Source organism: Balaenoptera borealis, assembly GCF_965194805.1.
Source record: "Balaenoptera borealis genome assembly, chromosome: 12".
Taxonomy (NCBI): Eukaryota; Metazoa; Chordata; class Mammalia; order Artiodactyla; family Balaenopteridae; genus Balaenoptera; species Balaenoptera borealis.
In genome coordinates this window covers 16,254,378-16,278,544 of record NC_138869.1, presented here as the reverse complement: position 1 = coordinate 16,278,544, position 24,167 = coordinate 16,254,378, and the positions used below count along the sequence as shown (strand labels likewise).

The window sequence follows — 24,167 nt, the reverse complement described above, 5'->3', positions numbered from 1 at the left end:
GTGAAAACAGACATCCCACAATGCATTGGACAGCCCCACACAAGGATTAGTTGTACCGTGTCTCTGTGAACATTCATTTAGGGGCATAAACCTCTTTGATACTATCTGAGGCTAGATGCTAACTTTGTTTTACATATAATCTCAAAGTATATTTTGCAGCAAGTCCTAATAGCTAACAAACTTTCCAGAACAGTCTCTAGCCTATAAACAAAGTGGAGACTATACCATCTAGCTGGAACCTTTACCAAGAATTGTTCATTGCTATAAAAGTCACCTCACCAATAACGCAATGACATTCTTGGTACTTGAGTCACAGGTACGCAGCTTCTGCATCAGGCTGCATTTGTGGTTTCCATTCACCATGTGGGTACAAACATGTGACTGCTTCATTATGCCTTTTAGTGAAACCAGGCCCATGTACTTACATATTGAGATATATATTGTTATTTTAAATTATATTTGCTAGCCCTTTTCATTAAAATTAAGGCATTATATTAATTTATTTTCTGTGTGAAATGATATGTGTAGCTAGGTTTTACTATCTATGAATTGTGTTATCTTTGAAAGTAAAGTGGGCATTACCAAATATCTGTTGGGAAGAGATGTTAGGTGCGATAGGTTTGAGATATCAATATGAGCCTTTATTCAGGATAAAGTAAACATTCACAATAACCTGTGCATCCTTGGCACACCCTTTCAGGACTCGGCCCTTAGAGCTACACCAGTTCCTGCCATCCTGCTCCCTCCATGCCGAGGATGCCCCAGTAAGCCTTGCTGCCAAGACTACCCATTTATAGGTGCCATCCTATAATTCAAAAAGAAACTCTAAAACTTATGTTTATAATCCATTTGAATGAAAAGCTAAGTTCATATTAACAATGATAGCACATGAGAGATTAATAATTATTTTTAAAACCTATATTTAAGAAGGCTTTCACATGTACTGATTGTATTTGATATTTACAACAACGAGATGGTAGGAAAGATTTTGCATTTCTGTCTCTGCTTAACAATGGAGAATCCTGATCCTCTGAGAGGCTGACTGGCTCAGAGTCACAGATCTCACAAGAGATAGCTGGGAATCAAGTCTACACCTTCAGAAGCCAAAAGCTGTGTTCTTTTGGCCTAAATAACACTGCCTCTCAGATGAGACAAGCAATAAGAGGAGAAAAAACCACCAGCAAGACTAAAATAAAAAGAATCAATATGAAATGCTAAAACGTGTAAACACTCTACAAGGAGGGTAATGGTAATTTCTGAAAGCCTTAAAGAGGACAATTCGAATCTAGGAGATTCGATTACGGTGGCTCTTTTGACATGTGAATATACTCTTTACTCTTCCACTGCAACCCACCACAGCCCATATCTATGGATCCATTGTGTACAATGCTGATGTACATACGCAAATGGCTCTCCATGAAGACACTTGAAAATAACTGTGCTGCCCTCTACTGTTCACAAAGGAGTAGGCATGCAAACAGCAAACAAACTTGCTATTTAAGTTGTGTCTCTGAGCTGATAATAAAAATGGACAGCTGCCAAGCGCTACAAACACCATTTCACTTTTATCAATAAGTGATTCAAAAGTACCTTTTTCATTGAAGTGATATTTGATTCATTGCTGAGATCCAACAATTCCTGTGGCTTAATACAGACAATATAATTATTATTTCTAATTGTTGTTACTTGGATTTTGTGTTCAAGTGTAACTGAAAGGACATGAACAGACATTTTGTACTTGTAGTTAGTTTGCAAATTCTTATAATGTCAGGGCTACATGAGCCTTAAAGGTCAAATAGACGCAAATGGATGTCTTCCACATGACAACCCTGACATGTAGGAGGCAGCTGCCTGGAGAAATGTATTAATAAGGATTCTGAGACCCTGTCTAGGCTCAGTGAGAAGGAGTTCCATGATTGATTAGTAATATCTTCCAAGGAAGGGAAACTGAGATGACAGTACACAGACAACATTCTTGCCATCCCTGTGCTAGTCCCATTCACTCATTTTACAGACGAAGAAACTGAGGTCCAAAGATCTTGTCGAAGATCTCACTGCTGCTTGAAGTTAGGCTGGGTCAAGAATTCAAGCATCCTATACTCTGGACCATTCTTCTTGTCATTAGATGTAAGTTTCTTAGCTAGACCTCTAAGAAGAGTGCTCAAGAAATTCCAGCCTAAACTTCAGAAAGTAAAAATGATGTTCACTCTCAACATAGCTTAAGATAATTGCTGACGAGCACTGATGTACATGTTTTCTCCTTTTCATAGACTGAGAGCCTTTGTGAAAGGCATAGGCCCAGGCAAAGCTCTTTCATCTTACAATTGATCTTTCTGATGATTTGTTCATAAGGAAATAGAATTTCCCATTGTAGAGTCATTTCCATGGTTACCCATTGATTTCCTATAGGAAACATCCTGTTTACATGGCCATTATGTCTTTATTGTAGAGGGTAAATCACCTTCTGAGTTTTCACTTTATCTGCAACCTGAGGCATATAAAAATGAGCTCTGCAAAACTAGCAGAACAAGATAAATAAATGATTCATGTGAGTTGGTTTTGCATGAATAAGTGATTAATCCTCTCTTTGAACCTTGTTAGGAGAGAATGCAGAATTAGTCATTCTATGCAAATAGAAGCCCACTTTTCTGAATTCTGACCTAATTATAGGTATTTGTTAAGTAAAATATATGTGAAATTTCTTGCAGTTAAAAAAGTCTGATAATACTGCTACTATAAATCAGGAACCAAATTTCTCTTTGTAAACCTGAACTGCAGATGCACATAGATGATATTGTGATTTACCCTAAAGGTTCTTTCAAAACATCCTGTATTGTAGCATGCCAAAGGTAAATGACCTTAGTGGCCCAAAACAGGCCTTACCAATGCTTGCCAAATAGCCAGGCCCTTGACTTAAACCAGACTCCATGTGGCAGCCTTAGCAGTCTGAACTGACTACTCTCTTGGAAGCAACACATCCAGGATACCAGTGTCTTGACACAGTGAGAAATGACCACTCATTAAATCAGTAGAATACTCAAGAACCTAACATCAACAGAATGAAAGTCCCTTAACTCAGGGGGAGGAGATGACAGACAGTTCCATCCTATAGAGATGTGCCTTGGCTCTGAGAGGCTCAGGAGAAAGAGCATTTCACCTGTAGCGGGGACTTTGAACATAATCTCAGATCCACCAAATAATTCTATACAAGTCATAAAATAAGACCGCTAGGAGAAAGAGGTCACCTTGGACTGGAAGATAGTCAAAAAAGACTTCTCGTGTAGGAAGTGAGAGTGTATTTTGAGTGGCGGCCCTGAAGAAGCAGTGAGATTTGAATAGGTTTAAGTGGAAAATTACAGAGCTAATAGTGAGCATTTACTATTATGGGCTGGGTACTTCGCTAAACCCTTTACACTACCTTATATCATCCTCACAACTATCCACTGAAGTGAGTAAGCCACTATCATATCCTTTTATAGGTGAGAAAGCTGGGGTGAAACAACTAGTGTTGCAGAGCTGGTAGCAATGATTTCAATACAGACTGTCTCCTGACTCTGTAGTGGCAACCACACCATTCCAGGCAGAGGGGGAGGAAAGGAACAGACTCCATGGGGATGCAAATCACATAGCAAGAGGGTGACAGAGGGTAAACCACTCAATCAAGAAACGAGTGGTATAGTTAGATCGAGGAAGGGCTGGGAAAACTGCATGATGATGGATTATAGAGATCTCTGAATGCCATTCTTTGTAGCATAAGACATGTGAGAACTGAACTCCAACTGAGAAAGTGCCAATTAATTCAGGTGGCAATGACCTGCGAGGTGGGGGAGGTCTTAATCACCAGAACACTAAATGCTCATTATCCAACGTTGTAATTGGCAGCCTGGAAAAGTTATCAGCAAAAAACCAAGATTTGATCATGCTGTTAAGGAAAAGAAGAGAAAAGAAAGAAATAATCCTCTGATCTCTCCCAGACAACAAGTCTGTATTTCAGGTGTATGTTTTCCTATCTTCCTGTCCCCACTAGAGATAAAACGAACAAAAGGAAGAACAGATGGGACTAAAAGCAGAAGTCAGCTGATGAAAGAAAAAAGCAAGGCTGGAGGAAGGGTATATAGAGGACTTAGAAGGAGAGCAAAGGATTTGGAAATGTAAGGTTATCTCCCCAGCTGAACTAAACACACTCTAGTGACTATTTTGCAATGTTAAGTGGCTTTATCAAGTATTGGTAGAGATTGGTGCCTAGGAATAATCACACAGATCTCTCAGCAGAAAGGTCACCTGACAGAACCAGGTCAGCTATAAGACTCTCGGGCATGTGCATCATCCCTAAGGTATTAAAAAATGCAGTACAGAGTCAGAGACTATTACTATACCTTCGACTGGTACATGTGGAAAATGAAACCGGAGAAGGTCAAGGGAAAGGGCATTGGACTGGGGATCAGCAAGGTGGTTAGTCCTCCTGAGAGAGGTTATGTGCATTTCCCCCAGGTGGCAAGGTAAGTGGTAGAGTCCCCAGATCCTGTTTCCTGCCTCTCGGGAGAGCATGCTTTCTTCCATTCCCTCGAGCTCCAGAATGAGCCAGACTTTTATTCAAAGCCTAGCTCTGCCACTTATTAGAGGTGTGAATTTAGGCAAGTTACTTTCCTCTTTGCCATCAGGATAAATAAAAGAAGTTCTTTGCTTTCAAAGAGCTAAGGTAAATCTGGCACAAATAGGTAGACAAGGTCAAACAGGAGGAGCCAGCACTAAATTATTTGACTTTTTGCCCTGCAACAGGCTTATCGGAATTATAACTAAGGAGGTAGAATGTCCGTCCCAGTTCAGCTAGGGAGGGATAAACCCTCCCCCTTCTCCTGGACGTCAGCTTCCAGGCTGACTCTGGAATTGGTCTAATTGTTTTGGGGAAAGGGCAGGAAATCAGGACAGCACCTTCAATACTAGATAATAATATTTATTGATCACTCAGAGCTGTCTACTATACTTAGAGCTTTATACGCACGGTCTCATTCAATCCCCCAATAATCCTGTGGATATTCATCTCAGTTGTACAGATGAGTAAGTGACTTGCCCAAATCCCACTGGAATTGGGACCTGGGTCCAAACTACTGGCAAGCTGTTTCACGAACAACGATACTGCTGCAGCCTTCCTGGTGTTTTTGCTGTGACCAAACTCAGGACTCTCCAGTGCAAACAAGAAGGTCTTGCCAGTCCAAACATACATCTTAACTCCCAGGCATCACTGCCATTCCCTGTAGAGCAGAATTTTTGAATGCCAATTCAATACATTTTGTTGCATTCCACCAATTTTCGAGGCACTAGGGTGATAGAGCGATCACAAAGAAATAAGAGGCACATTTCTGTCCTCAAGAAACTTATAGTGTGGCATGAAGATGACAAAGAAACAGATAACAGCAAATTAAAGCATTTTATTCCGAGATGTATTTGAAAAGTACAGGTGTACAAAGGAGGGAGGAAGGAAGGGAACAGGGAAGGAAATATTGAGGGGTGACTACGGAAGAAAGGAAAGAAGGAAACAAGAGGTCTTTTAGCACTTATTGTGTATCAGGCACTGTGCTAGGCTGTGTATCACCTTACCTCTCAATTCTCCCAACACCATTGTAAATAACGTTACTCCCAAAACGTCCCTACTCCAAACCCTGCAGAGGCTTTTCATCACACTGAGAATGACCTGGTCCTCCATGATCTGGTTTCTTGCTTCCTCTCTGACCGTAAGTCCTACCACACACAACTCCTTCACTATACCTTGAACATTCCAAGCTCCTTCCAACCTTACAGCCTTTGATACTTGTTCTTTCCACCTGAAATGCTCCCCACCCCACCCCCAGATAGCCATGTGGCCTGCTTCTCTCCCTGTCCTCATCAGTGTTTCTACTCAAGTGTCACTTCCACAGAGAGGCTCTCCCTGACTCTCCTAATAATCCATCTCCCACCTTCACTCTCCGTCTCCTTGCTCTGCTTTCATTTTCCTCAATGCACTTACATTACCTAAGCTTGAACATGAGCTCCATGAGGGCAGTAATACATCCCGAGTCTAAAGAGTACCTGGCACATAGTAAGCACTCAAGGAAAATATTATGAATGAGCTAAACAATCTGCCTTTGCGAGATGAGGAAACAGGGACTTGGATAGTTTAAGTTCCTTCACCAAGTCACACAGACAGATCTAGTGATTTCAGGGGGGTGTTATGAGGCTCACTCCTACCTCAGGCCTTTGGCTTTGAAATTCTCTCTTCTGCTAGCTCTTCGCATAGCTGGCTCCTTCTCCTCTCTTTAGAAAGGCCTTCTGAGGTAACTCTATCTAAAAGCTCCCCCATCACCGCACACTCCCAGTCACCCTCTATCACATTACTTTATCTCACATTCTTCACGACACTCACTACTCTCTGACGTTATCTCGTGGTTTGTTTACTTTTTATTACCTTCCCTACTAGAATGTAAGCACCATGAGCACTGAGACCACATCTTTCTTGTTTGCTGGTCCACAGTGCAAGCACAGAATAGGCAATGAAAAATAAACCAATAGGGCTTCCCTGGTGGTGCAGTGGTTGAGAATCTGCCTGCCAATGCAAGGGACACGGGCTCAAGCCCTGGTCTGGGAAGATCCCACATGCCGCGGAGCAACTAGGCCCGTGAGCCACAACTACTGAGCCTGCGCGTCTGGAGCCTGTGCTCTGCAACAAGAGAGGCCATGACAGTGAGAGGCCCGCACACCGCGATGAAGAGTGGCCCCCGCTTGCCACAACTAGAGAAAGCCCTCGCACAGAAACGAAGACCCAACACAGCCAAAAATAAATAATAAATAAATTTTTAAAAAATGAAAAAAAAAATAAACCAATAAATGAAGGAGGTGTACCAAATGTAAAATAGCTAGCTAGTGGGAAGCAGCCGCATAGCACAGGGAGATCAGCGCGGTGCTTTGTGACCACCTACAGGGGTGGGATAGGGAGGGTGGGAGGGAGACGCAAGAGGGAGGGGATTTGGGAATATATGTACATGTATAGCTAATTCACTTTGTTATAAAGCAGAAACTAGCACACCATTGTAAAGCAATTATACTCCAATAAAGATGTTAAAAACAAACAAATAAATAAATAAATGAAGGAGGGTGTGCATGTACATCTCTTGGCACCATAAATGGCCCATAAGTGCTTACTAGCTACTAATTATATACTTTTTTAGTAGTAGAGATGACGAGAAGAGTAATACTAAGATTTTAACAGGCAAAGATCGCAGGAAAAGAGATTCAAAGCAAAAAGATAGTGTAAACAAAGGTGGTTTTCCTTAGATTGTATTCCCAAGGTAGTTTTGCCCCATAAGTCTGTGGTCTGGGTAAAAATCGTAGAAACTGGTCTCAGTGAAATCACAGAGGTTCAGGGAGATGCTTTCACTCTTTATGGGTCAAAAATATTGTTTCAACAAAGAGCATGGCTTTGGGCACCTTCTCACACAATTCCACATGTTTAAAAGACGTACACATATTTCCGTTTCAGAATGGCATCCAATGTGCAGTTTAGTTTGGATTCAGTTTTGTAACTCTCTACTCCAAGCTGACAAGAGGACAGTCTTCCTTCAGTATCCCCTGCGGATTGGTTCCGGGACCCCCACAATACCAAATCTGTGGATGCTCAAGTCCCTTAGGTAAAAATGGCGGAGCCCAACTGGCCCTCCATATCCTCAGGCGCATCCACAGATTCAACCAACTGCTGACGGAATTTGATCCAGAATCTGCAGACAGGGAGGGCTGAACTTACTTATTCTCGCGACAAACAGTTTGGCGAATTTATGAGTGATTATCCAGGAACGGCAGAAAGTAAAGCACCAAACAACAAGGGCAATAAAAGTGAAAAGCCACAAGATGTGTAGCCTGAAACATACAAATTTTTAATTCATAATTTAAAACAAGAATTGATTCTTCCAAAAGAAAACTGAAAGAGGTGATAAAATTGAAGTTCTAACATGGAGTAAAATGAATAAAGTGTTCAAATGTCTTTAAGATTCCCTCACAGCCAACAGAGAGGGCAGGGTAACTTCTTGAGCCTAGAGTAAATCTTAACTTTATTTTGGAATTACTTAGGCAAAGCTGCTGTTGCCAAAAAGAATAATCCCTTTATACATACTATACCCAACACCCAGAGGCTCTAAAATCATTCTTTATAAAAATATATGAAGAGCTGAAGGATGGTGCAAAGAACAGTGGATGTGAATAAAAACATCTGCATTCAAACCTGGGCTCTGAGTGTGTAAGACCAGAGGGACAGGACAGGAAGGCTGCGGTGCTGAATCTTGGCTCAAATACAAACTCCCCAGCCACCTACCTATCTCTCTTCTCTGTACCGCTACAACTTCCCTTGAGACAGAGGTTTAACATGCCCAAGACTTGTCCTTGGAAGGCAGGCCTCCTAGGAAAGAAATTAGCTTTCTGAAAAGTTCCATGGAAACTCATCAGTGGCCTATTGCTTAAGTCAATTAATCCTGGTCAATGATGGCAAGTCTTAGACCCCAGTCCCCCAATCATACCAGCTTCCCCAGCCTGAATGCTGATGTAGCAAATCCTGCCAATAGCTTGCTAGGTCACACAGCTACAACCATAAGGCTTGGAGTCTAGCCTGCTAATCACTCTAGGAGAGGGGCTGATGCTACTACCCCCAACCATACATGCTGAGTTAAGAGCATGTAGCTGGAGCCAACTCATAATGCTACTGTATTGTGACTGGCTACTGACTGCAGCAAGGGTGAACTGATGCTTCCCTAAAAATTCGGCTTAAGAGCCCCAAAGCCCAAGGATGGGAATCTCCCTCCCAGAATATGACTTCCAGCCATGCCAGATTGCTGTGTGCAACACCAGAATCTGATGAACAAAGAGAAGAACTACACACCTAGTTCATGACTCTGTTAAGTTCTCCCCCAGCGCTGATATGTGTACAGTCTGACTATCTGCCCTGCCCACAACACCTCCTCTATTGATAATGCATATCAAGGGAGGGAGAGTACTTCTTAGTAACCATTTGGAGGTTGTGGAAATAGAAAGGGAAGGCATATGTAGATATACATTTATTTACAGCTGAAGACTGGGTTAGTCTGTCTACCCATCTCCATAATAAATACTTATCAAATATCAGGCAATGTCCTGGATATTGGAGGAACACAAAGAATAGTCATAGTCATGCCAATCTTGCTCTCAAAGAGTTTAGATTCTTGCAGGAGATATAAGATAGATACATAGAAAATTCCAATATAGAATAGAAAATTATTAGTGTCACCAAAAAAAGTACAGTTTAAATGTCACAGTAGTTCAGGAAGGAAGATATTGTGGAAGTGATGACATTTAAGCCAGAAGAATGGCATTAACAGACAGAGCAAATGGCATAAGCCAAGACAGACGGGAGAAGTTGAAGACTGACTGGAGTACAGGGCATATTTGGGGAAGCTAGGGAACATGGATGGAAAGGTCATCTACATCTCAACCACAGAGGGTTTAAGCACTAGCCTAGGAATATAAACTTTATTCTGAAGACCAAGAGGAGCCACTCAAAGATGATGACCCCTCAGAGCTCTTGTCAGAGGAATTCCAGAGGCAAGAGGTCACCCTACCAGATGACCTCTGATGGCTCTCCTCCCTCTCATATCCCCTGAGTTTCTAGATTTATGCTGAAGAAGAAATAATCCTTTAACTTAGACATGACCACATCGGCTGTGTTAGGGCTCGGAGTGTCGGAAAGCTACTAAATGCCTTATGAAAGCACTGGCTACATCACAGGTGATACAGAGAGAGCAAAGTTCAAGCAACTAAAGGGAACAAAAAACCCAAGCCAGAGGGGGCTCTTCTCTTCCTGGTGATCCCCTTGGGCAAGAAGTCAGTTCAGAGATTCAGAGACATCATCAGTTTGTTTTCTCACAATTTCTCAGCAGGGAAGTAATATTTTTCCTCTTTACCTCACTGTTTGACACGTAAGTGGTAGTCCCTCCAAACACCTGATAGTTTCGTTAAATAGCTGAAGGGAAAATAACTATTGTGGGCTAGAAGGAATAACCTAAACTCTAGATGTCTTTAACGTGATTAGATCCATTTACAGTGAACTCGAGCCAAGTGAAGCAACTATTTACAGAGCAACTAGAAAGAACTTGCGGGATTCACTGAACTGGAATTTGCTGCGCTGAGCTGATTCTACAAAACTGTGATGACAAAACTACAAAGCTTGACCAAGGAAAGATTCATGTGTTTAATGACCTTGTATCTAAAATCACACTCAGTCTGAAATCTCCTTCCTTTCCTACTACAGGAATTAGCTAACTATATTGCTTTACTTATACAATTTTGTGTCTAAATACTATGACTAATGTCAAGTGTGGTTTCTAGAAATTTATTATGAAGAAACAGACAAATATGCAAAGATGCATGCAGAAGGATGTTCACTGCAGCATTTCCTAAAATAGTGAAAGACTGGAGACAATATAAATATCCAACAGGAGAGACTTGTTTAAGTAAAGTACAGTCACAAAATGAACTACCAGCCAGCCAATAAAAAGAATAAATTAGATGTACTAACAAGAAAAGATGTCCATGTGTCCCTTAAATATTGCTCAGAAAAATAAATAGGATACAAACAGTATATGTAATACAATCTAATTTTTAACTATATATGTTTATATATAAATACACATTTATATAATTTAAATGTATATACAAATTTGTATATAAATATGTAAGGTACATACTCAAGATCAATGTATGAAAAAATATATATAGCATATATATCACAGCTAATGAGATATATTTATAGATAGATAGATAAATAGATAGATGTAATTATATATGCAAGAGTATGAGAGAAAGAAGAGCCTAAAAATCATGAACCAAATTAACAAGTTAACAGTGATTGTCTCTAGGGGTTTGATATCATGGAGAACCCTCATTTTCTACTTAGTGTACTTCTGAATGGATTGAATTTTGTTACAATAAGCATATATTGTTTTTACAATCAGAGAAAGGATATTTCTATCAGAAAAGGAAGATAGAAAAAGAGACTTCATTAACTTTTCGAGATGTAAATATTACTTATATTAGAGATAATTTTAAAATCTTTTCAAGTGTACTGAAAATAAAGGGTGGAATAAAATAAGCCACCTGGTATACTGAAAAGAACACTGGACGTAAATTTCAAAGTCTTCAGTTATGCATCCTAGTTCTCCATTTTCTCTGTCCAAACCACAGCTTCTTTATTTATAAAATAAGTGGCTATATTTACTGGCTCTCAAAGTCCCTCCCAGCACTAACATTTCATTATCCTAACTGGAAATAAACATGCCAGTATTCAATCCTCCCTTATTAGAAATGGCCTGCAATGAGCTCTACAAAACTGCTGTAATTCAAAGACAGGTGGGACTGGTCCCAAACCTTTGGAAGAGCTGGGTTACATAATGGAATACATTTCAACCTTAGATCCCCAAATAACAAGCACATTCTAGCTCACTAAGCAACAAATGTGAGGGAAAAGGGAACAAGTCCTTTTTGTGACTTGCAGTCAGAATTTCTGCCAATAATTCTATAATGATTCCCTACATACACACACACACACACACACACACACCATTTTTAGAGATGAAATTTACTCCAGAGAGGTAAAGGGGACCTGCACAAAATCTCACAGTTAATGAGAAGACAATGCAGGACTACAAACATGTAATTATATCTAGACTGAGTGCAATACGCTTTAGACCTCACAGCCCACATCTGATGAGTCTCTTCGTAATACCTCCCACAGCTCAGTTTACTCCTCTGAAACTGTAACAGATTAAAAGGGAAAGGCTCTTTAAAAAGGATGATTTCCATTTCCCTTTTCCCACCCTTATACGTATGCACGCTGACATATACCTACCATCTATTTTGAGGCTACAGTCACACTCAAGGTGTGGATCTGAGTTACCCTACCCACTTCCAAGGAACCAAACAAACAACTACTTTAAGATGGAAGATAAATTTAAAAGGGTCAACTTAGAAGCATAAAGCAACTGTGTTTAATAGAAAGATCACAAAACCTGAATCTGGGGACGGATTCTTGAGAGACCACAGAGAATGCACCTAAGAATTTCCTCTGAAGGACAAGAGGCTGAGGCATTTATCCTATTTTCCACTGGCTGAGGTTTGCCACTGGAGTCATTAACTCCATGCTGTTCTGTCCTGCCCAAAAAGTGGACTAAGAGAGCTTCAGGGACTTCAAAACCAGTCCTGAGGCAGAAGAGCCGAGAGAAATGGATGGCTCGTAAGGTAGGATGTGGTCAGCTTACACAGGAACTGTCCAGCACAGCTACAGCTGAGATTCATGGTGGATGAAGAGAATGTGGCACAGGACACAAAAAGTATCTGCTACAGCACAGAAGGGTTGTTGCCAGTGATAACACTGAAAGGGTGAACAATCGTATCTCTTAATTCTTAGTGCTACAGAGGGACAAACTGATCAGCTAGCTGAGTCTGAGAACTGCCTGACAAGTATTAAATGAGCACCTATTGAACACTATCTGAACAGTATGGGGAAATATAGATGTTAAAGGCAAGGTGCCGAACTCCCAAGGAGTTTACAATTTGGTAGGGATTATCAACAGTCACAAACAAACTAATATGTAACTGCTGGTTCTGACTATAAAGGCACAAAAAGTGAAAAATAGTACCATGAAGTGATTAAGAAAATGCACTCTGGAGTCAGATAGACCTAGGTTTACATCTAAGCCAGGATGTGCTGTGTGACCATGGACAAGCTGCTTACTCTCTCTGTGTCATAATTTGTTATCTAAAAATTAGGAAAAACAATAGTATCAGCTTCATGGGGTGGTTGTGAGAATTAAACATATGTAAAGCACTAATCACAGCCTGGCACACAAGTATTCGGTAAATATTGGTTATTTTCATGAAAGTTGAGTAGAAATTTAATAGAATGAGATTTCAAGAAGAGAAGAAGGATCTCATCTCCATGCCAGACACTTTCTCTTTCTTAAATATAGATTTTCTATAGCCCCTGCTCTAGTACCATTTTACCCTTGTTAGATGCTACACTATCCAAGGAATTACTTATATTAAGACCAGAAGACAGTAATTTTAAGGTGCATAAATATAGCATAAGATGTATGGGCTTTAGAGCAATACTAACCTAAATTCAAATCCATACATTTTGTCACTGCATGATTTTGGATAAATCTAAGTGCCCGCCATTCAGTTTTATCATCTATAAAATGGGAATGACATTATCTGCTCATAGGGCCACTGTGAACTTTAAATGAGAGTATCCCTAAAGGGTTCACAACACATTTTATACCCTGAAAAGTGCTGATCGTTACTAGTCACTATTCATTCAGTGGATGCTTACTAGGCACCTATTATCTGTACCAGGTTCTGGGGAATAAAAAGAGAAGGGCATGAATAAGGTGCCCTTATTATTTTGACTTTTCAACAGTCAAAAGTCTTACAGGTTAATGTTAATACTTAAACAAACCTGGCCATTTAATGGTATTCAAATTAGTAAGTTACCCTAATATCTATTCCTATTATCCTAATATCAAAGGGAAGGAGGGAGTAAGGGAAGGAGGGAGAGAGAGAGGGAAGGAGAGAGGGAGAGAAGAAACTAAGCTAGTTAGCTCTGAGACAGGGTTCCTGGAAATAGAGGATAATGAGATCTACCTAAATTCATAACCTCTCCAAGGGTAATTAAAAGCCCACAAAGTGAACCAAACTCAGAGAAGTTTCCTCTAACATAGGGCTAAGAAGGTATAAGGCTAACCTATCCACCCTGGACTTGGAACACATAAAAATGTTGCTCTTCCCCAGTCTTTCAATCCAGGTGAAACCAGGATGAAATATCCATTAATGACAGCCAGGAAGGGAGGTGATGTCATAATGTTGAGTAGAGAGGAAAAAAAGAACAAGGTGAGGGTAAGGATTGCTCTACCAGCTACATTGCACATAAGGCCTCACCTATTTCTTAAGTCACTGCCTTGCAGAGCTGTAATGGGGGCTCTTCAGAGAGGAGGATCTAGGATGGTATCCCAATTTTATTTTATCTCAAGAATAGGTCTCAGGATGAGCATGATCTTTACAGGGCTATGCTCCTCCTTGGCTCAATAATGTTCCTTCCTCAAATTTGCAGAACACTTTATAGTTCACAAACCACTTTAATGTCCATTATCTCACTTAATTCTCACAAAACTCTGTGTGATATGAGCCTTTTTATCTCCATTTCATAGATGAACAATCTGAGACTTGCAAAGCTTATGCAACCTGTTTGAGGTCCTATACCAAAATGCAAAAGAGCTCAGACTAAAACCCAAGTCTTCTGGTCCCATTTCCTAGTCATTTGTCACACTTGCATGGACTTCTGAGGAAAGGGAAGGTAAAATCAATGCAACTGGAAAGAAGTGACAAGAGGAAGCAATGTGTCCTCAGAGACCTTGAGGGATCTCCCTCAAATAAGAATTCCTAACTAAAGAACTGGTGACTCCAACTCTATGCCATCACCCCAGGCAGTTAGAAGTGAAATCCTTATGAGTGTGAAGCTTACTCCATGAAGAGCACCATTAGATCCAAGACAGTAGAATTCATTTGAAACTAACTGGTGAGTAATGAAGTTGCTAAGGGTTATGAGCCTTGCACTAACACTAATACAGAGGTACAGTGTCAACAATAAAACTGTAACCACTCGCAAAACGAGCCTGCTGTGGAGAAAAGGCAGGTCTTTTCCCTTGGCCTAGAGGCAAAAACTGCATTAGACAATTTCAAGAATGATAACATCACTTTCTTTTTCATGGTCCTAAATAGTGAATACAAAGAACAGCTTCACCCTTAGAAATAACTGATTGTTTGATATTGGGACAAGGAAAAAAGTGTGTAATTCTCTAGTTAAAATTTCAAGCATTTAAGAAAGTGGGTATGTCTATATAATATCCTTCAAAGCATGCCCGGAGACAATAAGAAAATACAGAGCCCTTTGCATCCAAGCCTGCACATGCAATTGTCTGCTACCACAGAAGAGTGCCAAAGAAAATGTGACTTTTAAGCAGAAAAGGACTGACCCCAGTGGATCTGTCAGAACACATTATCCTCCTATGCAACCCACAGATAGCTGAATGAATCAATCCATTGAGTGATGAGGAAAATCTACTGCAAAACAAACAAGCTTCTTTGCTTGTTTGGCCTCCGATCTGAAGGCCAAAAGTCCAAAATCAAGAGTTGGCAGGGTTGTACTCTATCCAAATGCTATAGAAGAAAATATTTCCTTGCCTCTTTCAACTTCTGGTGGCTCCAGGCATTTCTTGCCTTGTGACTTCATCACACCAATCTCTGCCTCTGTCTTCATAAGGTCTTCTTGTATTATCCCCATGTCTTCTCTCTCTCTCTTATACGAACATTTAGGACCCCCCCCAGATAATCCAGGATGATTTCATCTCAAGCCCCTTCATTTAATTATATCTGTAAAAACCCTTTTTACAAATCAGGTCACATTCACAGGGGGTAGGACATGGACATATCTTTTGGGGGGGTCACCATTCAACTCACTACCGGCGACCATAACATAATACAGAATTGTTTTTGAAGGCAGATCTATCTGAATTTGAATCCTTATTCAAAAGAAATTTTGCTACTTATTGTGTCACCACAATAAGTGGAACAAGTATGTAAGATGGTGATAATAAATTTTCATGGGGTTGTTATAAGGATTATGGGTCATGTACCGATCTAAGATACCTAGCATAGTGTCTGGTACATAGTGGATTCTCAATAAATTGTAGCTAATGTTAATCATATAAACGGACTAGTGTCATGTGAGATCTGTTAAACAGGCCATATATTTTAGGGCTTAAATGCACAGGGTTGAGAGATGAGTGCCCTGGGTGCAATTCTTAGCTCTGTAATAGCCTTTGTTTAAATCTGAAGTTGGTAAAATGGAGTTGATAATATTAACTACGTAAATTAGGATTAAAAGAAGTAATATATGTAAAATACTCAGCCCCATCCCTAGCATATAGTAAGTCAGCTACTTAGTAATTACGAATGTGAGACAAAGGATCATATCTGAGAGGGAATCTAGTCACTGACATCCAGAGATCTAGTGTTTAGAACATAAATAAAGCACTTTCATATGTAATATCTCATTTGGTTCTCCCCAAAGCTGTTTGTCATCCTATTATTTTGTGTCTTTGCCTGAGGCAAGAATACTGCCCCTCCAGATGCTCAGGGAGAACACTGCTCCCTGGACTATATTTTTTCCAAGTTAAATACTGCTGAGAATTTTCTGGTGACTTTTGGAGGGCAAAGGGGCCAAAAAATATAGGCTCTGTGGAAAAGAACACCTGTGTGTGGAGTCCTATAACTCTTTCCATAGGCCTGAGCAGAGACTGCTGCATGAGGAGCTTTCTCACTCCGTCTCTTGCCATTTTGCTTCTTTGCTATGATCCTCATAAATAAATCCATATGGAAAAACAGGTCAGCCAACACCTGCTCACTCCAGAGAAGCTGCACAGAGCCCAACTGTGAGCAAAAACTAACATGATAACCTACTCTGATACTAGAAGTTCTGTCTCTGCTTCATCAAAGTACAGGGGCTCTGCTCTAAAAAAATTAAAATAATAAAAAGCTAATTAAGGGCTTCCCTGGTGGCGCAGTGGTTAGGAATCCGCCTGCCAATGCAGGGGACACGGGTTCGTGCCCCGGTCCGGGAAGATCCCGCATGCCGCGGAGCAACTAGGCCCGTGAGCCACAATTACTGAGCCTGCGCGTCTGTAGCCTGTGCTCCGCAACAGGAGAGGCCGCGATGGTGAGAGGCCCGCGTACCGCGATGAAGAGTGGCCCCCGCTCGCCACAACTGGAGAAAGCCCTTGCACAGAAACTAAGACCCAACACATCCAAAAATAAATAAATAAATAAATTTACTTTAAAAAAAAAAAAAAAAAGCTAATTAATTGTTAGAGTGCCCATGTGAAGCAGATCCTGGGCAGCTTTTGTCATTTCCATTTGATGCTGGGATCAGTGAGGCAGAAAGAAAAAGTCAAGGTGAAAGCACATAGTGAGATGCTCAGAGAGCCTTCACACTGTTCTGGGCACTGTCAGGGCTTCAGACTATGAAGACAACAAGGTTCAAAAACAAACAGCTCTAAATAGTCAAGGACACACAAAACAGACAGGTACATCACCTCAGAAGAGAAAACAAGTAAATTCAAGTACTGCCTAAACCATAGAAATATTCTAAGGATTCAGATCTAGTCCAATACATTGAGAGGAGAGTGACCTATTGGCATGGGTGAGGCAGAATAAAGAAATGGTACAGACAGATCACATTCCTTTTCAATGAAGAAAGCCCCATAGCAAAGGTGAAACTGAAACTAGATTTCTAAACAATCTCATATCAGGCCCCTTCCTCGTCATTCAGACAAAACCACTCCCATCATTCAACTCCTACAACGATTCCTAACTAGTCATCTTCTCCATCTTCAGTTTTCACCCATTCTTCACACAGCTATCACTTTAGCATTCTTCCTAAGATATACAAGTGGATACACTGAAATAGAATTGCACACGTGCTAATATAATAACAGATAAAGGTAGAGGGAGGAAAAGTGAGTACACAATCTCTTTGATAAAGGAAGGCCATTTATTTTCTAAAGTTGAAATATTTATAAAATAGATAGCCATATTATTAAAAGAAAAAAATAGAACCACTATGATAACTAACAGAGAGTTCTTCTCACTATGTCCTCACATGGCAGAAAGAGCTCTCTGGGATCTCTCTTATCAGGGCACTAATCTCATTCATGAGGGCTCCACTCTCATGACCTAATCACCTCTCAAAGGCCCTACCTCCAAATACCATCACATTGGGGGTTAGGCCTCAACATATAAATTTAGGGCGGACAGAACTTTTTTATAGCACTTCATTTTGCATTTTCTGTCAAGAGAGAAGGAAGAGTGGTCAGTTATGGAAAAAGAACAAGGCCCTTTTCTTCCCCATTTTTTCTTCCCAAGATTATGCTCAAAAAAGAAAGACCTCCTGAATTATGGATGCTGTTCCCCACATGAAAGGTGTGGTCTCAGGCTCCTTATCTGGAAACTTTATGGCTTACAAAGACCCACCCAGATAATCAAAGACAGTAACAGTCCCCCAAAACTGCCTGAAATGTTGAACTAAACTGCAGTTAAGTGTGATAAGAGAAAATTACAGTCAAGTTTGAGGCAAAAGGACTATTAGCCTTGTGACCATGAAGAAACCACCTAATTTCTCTGAATCAATCATCTCAAATGTTAAATGGGAATAATAAAACTTATCTTGGATACCTTACAAGCTAATTTTGAGAAGCAAATAAGGTAACAGACGTAAGAAAGATTTGGAAATTATAAAGTGCAATATAAATATAAATCAATGAAACAAATACATCTATTAAGTCATCTGATCTTTATAACAACTCCAGGATATGGGCAAGAATTATTATCCCCATTTACTGATGGGGGAAAAAAGAAACAGAAAAGGGTTAATCTAATTGTTTAAAGTCCCTGTGCAAGTTGATTACCTAGCCAAGACCAGTACTTAGTACTTGGACCTCCCCTACTTCCTGGCTCTCACCTGTCTAGTTATTCTCTCTTGTGCTGTTATCCCCAAACCATTCTCTGCCCTTCTGTGCATCCTGTCTCCTCTGACTTCAGCTTGGACTTACCAAAAGAAGGACAAGAAGAGAGGAGAGGAGAGAGAGTGGGAGGAGAGAGAGGTTGGGACATTTCTTCCGATGCTCTCCCCTTGCCTCAGCACTGTGGCTCTGGCAATGGCTTGATCCCTCTACAATTTCACCTCATGTCTAGAGGGTCATTCTACAGTGATAAGTCTCATGGGGCTCCAGTAACACTGGGTCCCAATGTTCACCCCTTGCTCTTCAGACCTAGACAGTGTAACAGCTTCTTGATGTTGCTAATTCCCGGCACTTCATCATCTTTTCCTGGGTGCCTCAGCCCTGCCTACACAGCTCTGAATAGTACCTTCATTAAATTCTCTACAACATTCTAGTTAAGCATGCTTTCTCTTGTCTGCTGACTTCCTGACTGATAAACTCCACATTTCCAAACTACTTGTTCATAGGCTACCAAGGAAACGTTTACCACCTATCTCCAATTCCTCTCTCATCCCTGTCCTCACTTTTCCCAGACTCCTTCTGCAGGAAACCCAGGCCACGTCCATTCTTCTCCAGGTACTAACTTGCCATCAGTCTGTATCTTCCTTTTCCCAATTCTTCTTTACCAATTTAAAAGCTGCTAAGCCCTCTCCTTAGCTCCTATTCCCCCAGCCTTTCTTATTCCTCTGTCTCACACTTCCTTTCCCCAGAGTTGACCTGTCTGGGTTAAGGAACAGCATTAATGCACTCTCTGAGTTTACCTCAGGGGAAACATATTCTACTCAAACCATGAATTTCTCTCAATTCCAAATTTGCAAACTATCCTTTTTTTTTTTTTTTTTTTAAATTTATTTTTGGCTGCGTTGGGTCTTCGTTGCTACGCTCGGGCTTTCTCTAGTTGCGGAGAACAGGGGCTACTCTTTGTTGCAGTGAACAGGCTTCTCATTGCGGTGGCTTCTCTTGTTGTGGAGCACGGGCTCTAGGGGTGTGAGCTTCAGTGGTTGTGGCATCCGGGCTCAGTAGTTGTGCCACACGGGCTTTGTTGCTCCGTGGCATATGGGACCTTCCCGGACCAGGGCTCGAAACTGTGTCCCCTGCAATGGCAGGCAGATTCTCAACCACTGCTTCATCAGGGAAGTCTCGCAAACTATCCTTTATAAAAAAGGTAATTCTGCCTAAAAGGGATAAAAAATATCAACCACCCTATCAGTTTTTTCCTCAAGGTTATATATACTGTTCTTACACTGACAGTACAGTCAAGTCCCTCTTCTTTCAAACGAGATCACAATTGTTACTAGGCATGTGGGCTGGTAACTATCTCCAAGGCTGCAATAATCAGTGGTCCAACACTCTTTTCCACCATCAAAATTTATGGCAGAAACAGGCACAGTAGTCATTTTGGCCTCTAGGGTGCTTTTTCACTAAAGACCATGAGTTTGGTGGTTAGGCATAACCTATGATAATAGCTTTGTCTTCCTAGAGTGTGACTGGAGGGAAGAAAAACAAACAAAAATGTCCTTGCCTTCTTGTGTTAGAATGCACAACCAAAGAATCCAAAAGCTGACATTTCCTTCAGAATTCCTGAGCTCCCTCCTCCTCTCCTTGCTGTGAAAAATAATAATCTGTTGATCTCTGCTTGTCATTCAAACCATGTGCCCACGAAGCCAGCATCTGTCTCCTCATTGGCCTCCTCTTCCCTAAATGTACTGGCTGTCACCAAAAGGGAAAGACCACTTTTCGTGACACTTTGCAAACCACAATAGTCATGAAGCGCTGAAGATTACGAACAAATTGAAACAGGTGCTCCAAATGATGACTCTACAGACACACAAAATAACTGGTATTTTTACTACAGTTCAAGAGTATAAAAGTTCGTAAGTGATTTTATGACATTTTGGCTACTGATCACAGGTACAAATTATCCATGCTCAATTAAAGGAAGATGAAAGTTCAGCTTTCCATAATTATACCAATAACTTGTTCAGCCTCAGGGCTGGAAATAAATGTTAAGGTTTTGTGCCTCTTGCGATCCTGAATGAAGAATTATAGAAGAAAACTCTACCATCATTGATTTCCTTAAAATCAAGGTTTTATCCATATTGGCAATTATTCACAATGGGACTTTTAGATAGGGAAAAATGAGTCATTCTCATACTCTTTTCGCTGCCATACAGTGAATGACTTGCTTCACTATTATGTTTTGAATATTATATCATTTAGATCACTCTCGGCAAATCAATCCAAAAATTTTCTTTGGAGCCTGCTGCAAACATATGTAATTTAGGAACTTGAAAAATACCTGAGTATATTTTAGCATAAAAGAAAAAGCCCAAATAACCAGCTCTGCAACTTACTACATCCCTGTATTTCCTTATCTGTAAAATGAGGCGTGATGATCAGTTTTATGTGTTAACTTGGCTAGGCTTAATCCCCATTTACTGAACAAATACTAATCTAGGTGTTGCTATAAAGACATAGGAGTAAGGTCGGTGTTCACTTTTGTAAAGGAAATTATCCTAGGTAATCTGAATAGGCCTGATTCAATCAATTCAAAGTCTTTAAAAGCACAACTGAGGCTTCCCTGAAGAAGCAAATTTACCTGTGCTTTTCAGCTTATGCCCAAGAGTTCCAAACTGCCCTTCCTGACAGCCTGCCTTACAGATTTCAGATTTGCCTAGCCAGCCCTCTCTTGTGTAAACCAGTTCCTTGCAAACAATCAATCAATCTATCTATCCACCCTAGTGGTTTTGTTTTTCTGGTTATATATGACTGATACATGGGGATAATAACGCCTATTCTGTAGGAATGCTGTATGAATAAAATGAGATAATGAGATTATGTGCATAAAAGTGAATTAACACAAAATGAATGTAACGAAGTATACACAGTATTACTTTTGGATGTGACTAACTCCAATCTAGCTAATAACTCCATAAAAACGCATTCTTTCCTAACAGGCCTTACCAAACCATTGTGTTTTTTAGATATTGCAAATTCTCTTACACTCTAAGGCTACTTTTTAACACTACCAGATCCTTAGTCTCGAAGACTAAGACAGACAATCATACTCAAAGCCACAAGCACCCCATCCAGATATGTTACTCTTCATGAGAAACTGATCATGAACTTGAGACAGTCTGTGGGCATGGATATCAGAGGTCAAGAAAAGACATAGGAGTAAGGTCGGTGTTCAAACAGGAGCCTAGACATGCCCAAGATGAAGAATGCGTTCAGAGTCAGAACTAAAGGATAAAAAGTTAAATGAAATCACAGGAGGGGAGGGTGGAGTGGGGGTGAGATCAGGGGCTATTCCAGACACTAGCTCTGGTCTTACCTGATCTGGGCTGACTCAGCTCCCCAGTGGCTGGGTGAGCTGATGGGCTGGGAGGAAAACTCCTGACCCAAGTTGTGTGCCAGATGACCCTCAGGCTCAGGAGCCCTCATACCAAAGAATCAGGTGACCAGTGGTACCTTGTGAGAGAGATAATCACCAAACTCATGTCTTTTTCTTTTAGGCCACCCAGCTAAATTACACTCCCCAGACTCCCTTGCGCTTAGATATGGCTGTAAGACTGAATTTTAGCCAGTGGGATGAGAGCAGAGTTTCCCACTTCCAGGCCTGGCTCATAAACACCTCCCATGCCCAACTCTTCCTGTTCTTTTCCTCTGCTGTCTGGCTGGAATGGAGCCAATTCCCAGGGCAGCCGTAAGAGCCGCATATTGAAGATGGAAAAGCCATACAGTACAGAGCCTAGGTCCCTGAATCACTGATTGGAGGAGAGAGATTCCAGGAGAGCCAACTGATTGAGAACAACTGCATCAGATTATTATGTTAGCAAGATAAGAATTTGTACTGTGTTAAGCCACTGAGATTTGGGAGTTTATCTGCTAGATCAGCCAGCTAACAAAAATTGTGACCGAATTTGCCATGCTGTTGTAATAAAAATATACAGCATTGGCTTACTCAGGTAGCCAGTGGCAAGGAAACTGAGAATGCAAACGGAGAAATGGGAATTCATGCTACACAGTAAACAACCCAGCACTTAAGCCAACCACTGATTAGAGGCTTTTCCTAAAGTCAGCACAATAATATGACCATTGTTTTAACTTTTTTCCACCAATTTCCCTCTCCAAATGGCCAAATTCCTCTGTTTCTGATTTCCCACTTCCTCTTTCAGTCCTTTAATCAGACTGCTTATCCCATCTGACGGCACCATCCTCCCATCTCAATCCTCTTCTTCCTCAAGGCCAGATCAAGCCTCATCTCTCTCCAGCACTTTAAGAAATGCTTTAATACATGGTCATCCTGCCCTCCTCTAAACATACTGTTTAGACCAACTGTTTGGACATTTAATCATACACTGTCCTGCACTTTCCTTTGATCCCATACCCCCACCCACCATGGGTGCCCTGTAAACTTCTTTAGGGAAGGACCAATCCATATATTAATTAACTTAACTAGAACACAGCACCTTGCAGAGCAATGGACTTACACAGTGGCTCTTAGTAAATGATGAAAATGAATCATACTTCACTAGCTCTAACTTTTACAATAAAACCAGTAATAAGCTGAGATGGTTGATCAAGAAAAGATGCTAATACAACACAGAAGGAGCGGCCAATAGATGTCTTTCGAACACCAACACCGGTGGAGTAGCTGTGTGGCTGCCTGGAGCACTGCGGCTCCTCAGGAAGGAGCGCTGTAATCTAAGCGCGATGTCTGTGTGGCACTGGGTAGGGGAGTGGCATCACGAAGTTCTAGTATTTTCCACAGGCTTATATAGCCAGTGAGTGGTGGTTAGAACACTCAAGGCTTTTAGAGCCAAGTACGTACTTGATAACGCCACTTGGATGTCACCCCGGCATCTCACACTTATTTTATCTAATACTACATGCTTAATCATATGCTCCCACCTCTTCTCTTCTCCCAGATTTCCTCATCTCAGTAAATGACACTACCATATAGTCAGTTGCTCAAGGCAAAAATCAAGAAGTCAATCTTGATTTCCATTCCCTTTACCTTAATCTCTCCCAATATCCTGCCAACTCTCTCTCCAAAATATATTTCCAGTTTGTCCATTTTTCTCCCTCTCCTCCAGACTATTACCTTAGTTCACTCCATCACCACCTCTCATCCAAGACTATTGAAATAAAGTCCTAACCGGTCTCCCCGCTTCTATTCTTATCATTAGCAGGCTATTTTCCACACAACAGCAGAATGATTTTTTTAAATCATTAATCAAATTGTGTCACCCCACTGCTTAAGACTTCCCAGCAGCCTTCCTTTCCTTTGTATTTACAATAAAATTTGATCTCCTTTTAGTGGCCTAAAACCCTAGAATTTTTAACTTATAATTTATAGTACTGATCACTGTTTCTCTGTGACCAATATTACCCTAGATCAGTGGGCTTCTACCACACTCAGATGCAAATAAACTAAGTGTATCCTTGCCTTACAAACTTTGAACTTGCTGTCCCTTCTGTCTGGAAAACTCCTGCCTCAGA

At 40.8% G+C, this 24,167-nt stretch overlaps 1 protein-coding gene and 1 long non-coding RNA gene across 2 annotated transcripts in view; one reads left to right on the top strand and one right to left on the bottom strand.

Moving 5' to 3' along the window:
- LOC309607158 overlaps positions 1-24,167 on the bottom strand; it is a 681,872-nt gene that overhangs the window by 446,367 nt on the left and 211,338 nt on the right. The window lies entirely within an intron of this gene.
- Positions 1-24,167, top strand: part of LRRN1 (leucine rich repeat neuronal 1) — a 218,014-nt gene that overhangs the window by 142,907 nt on the left and 50,940 nt on the right. The gene's annotated exons all lie outside the window — the stretch shown is intronic.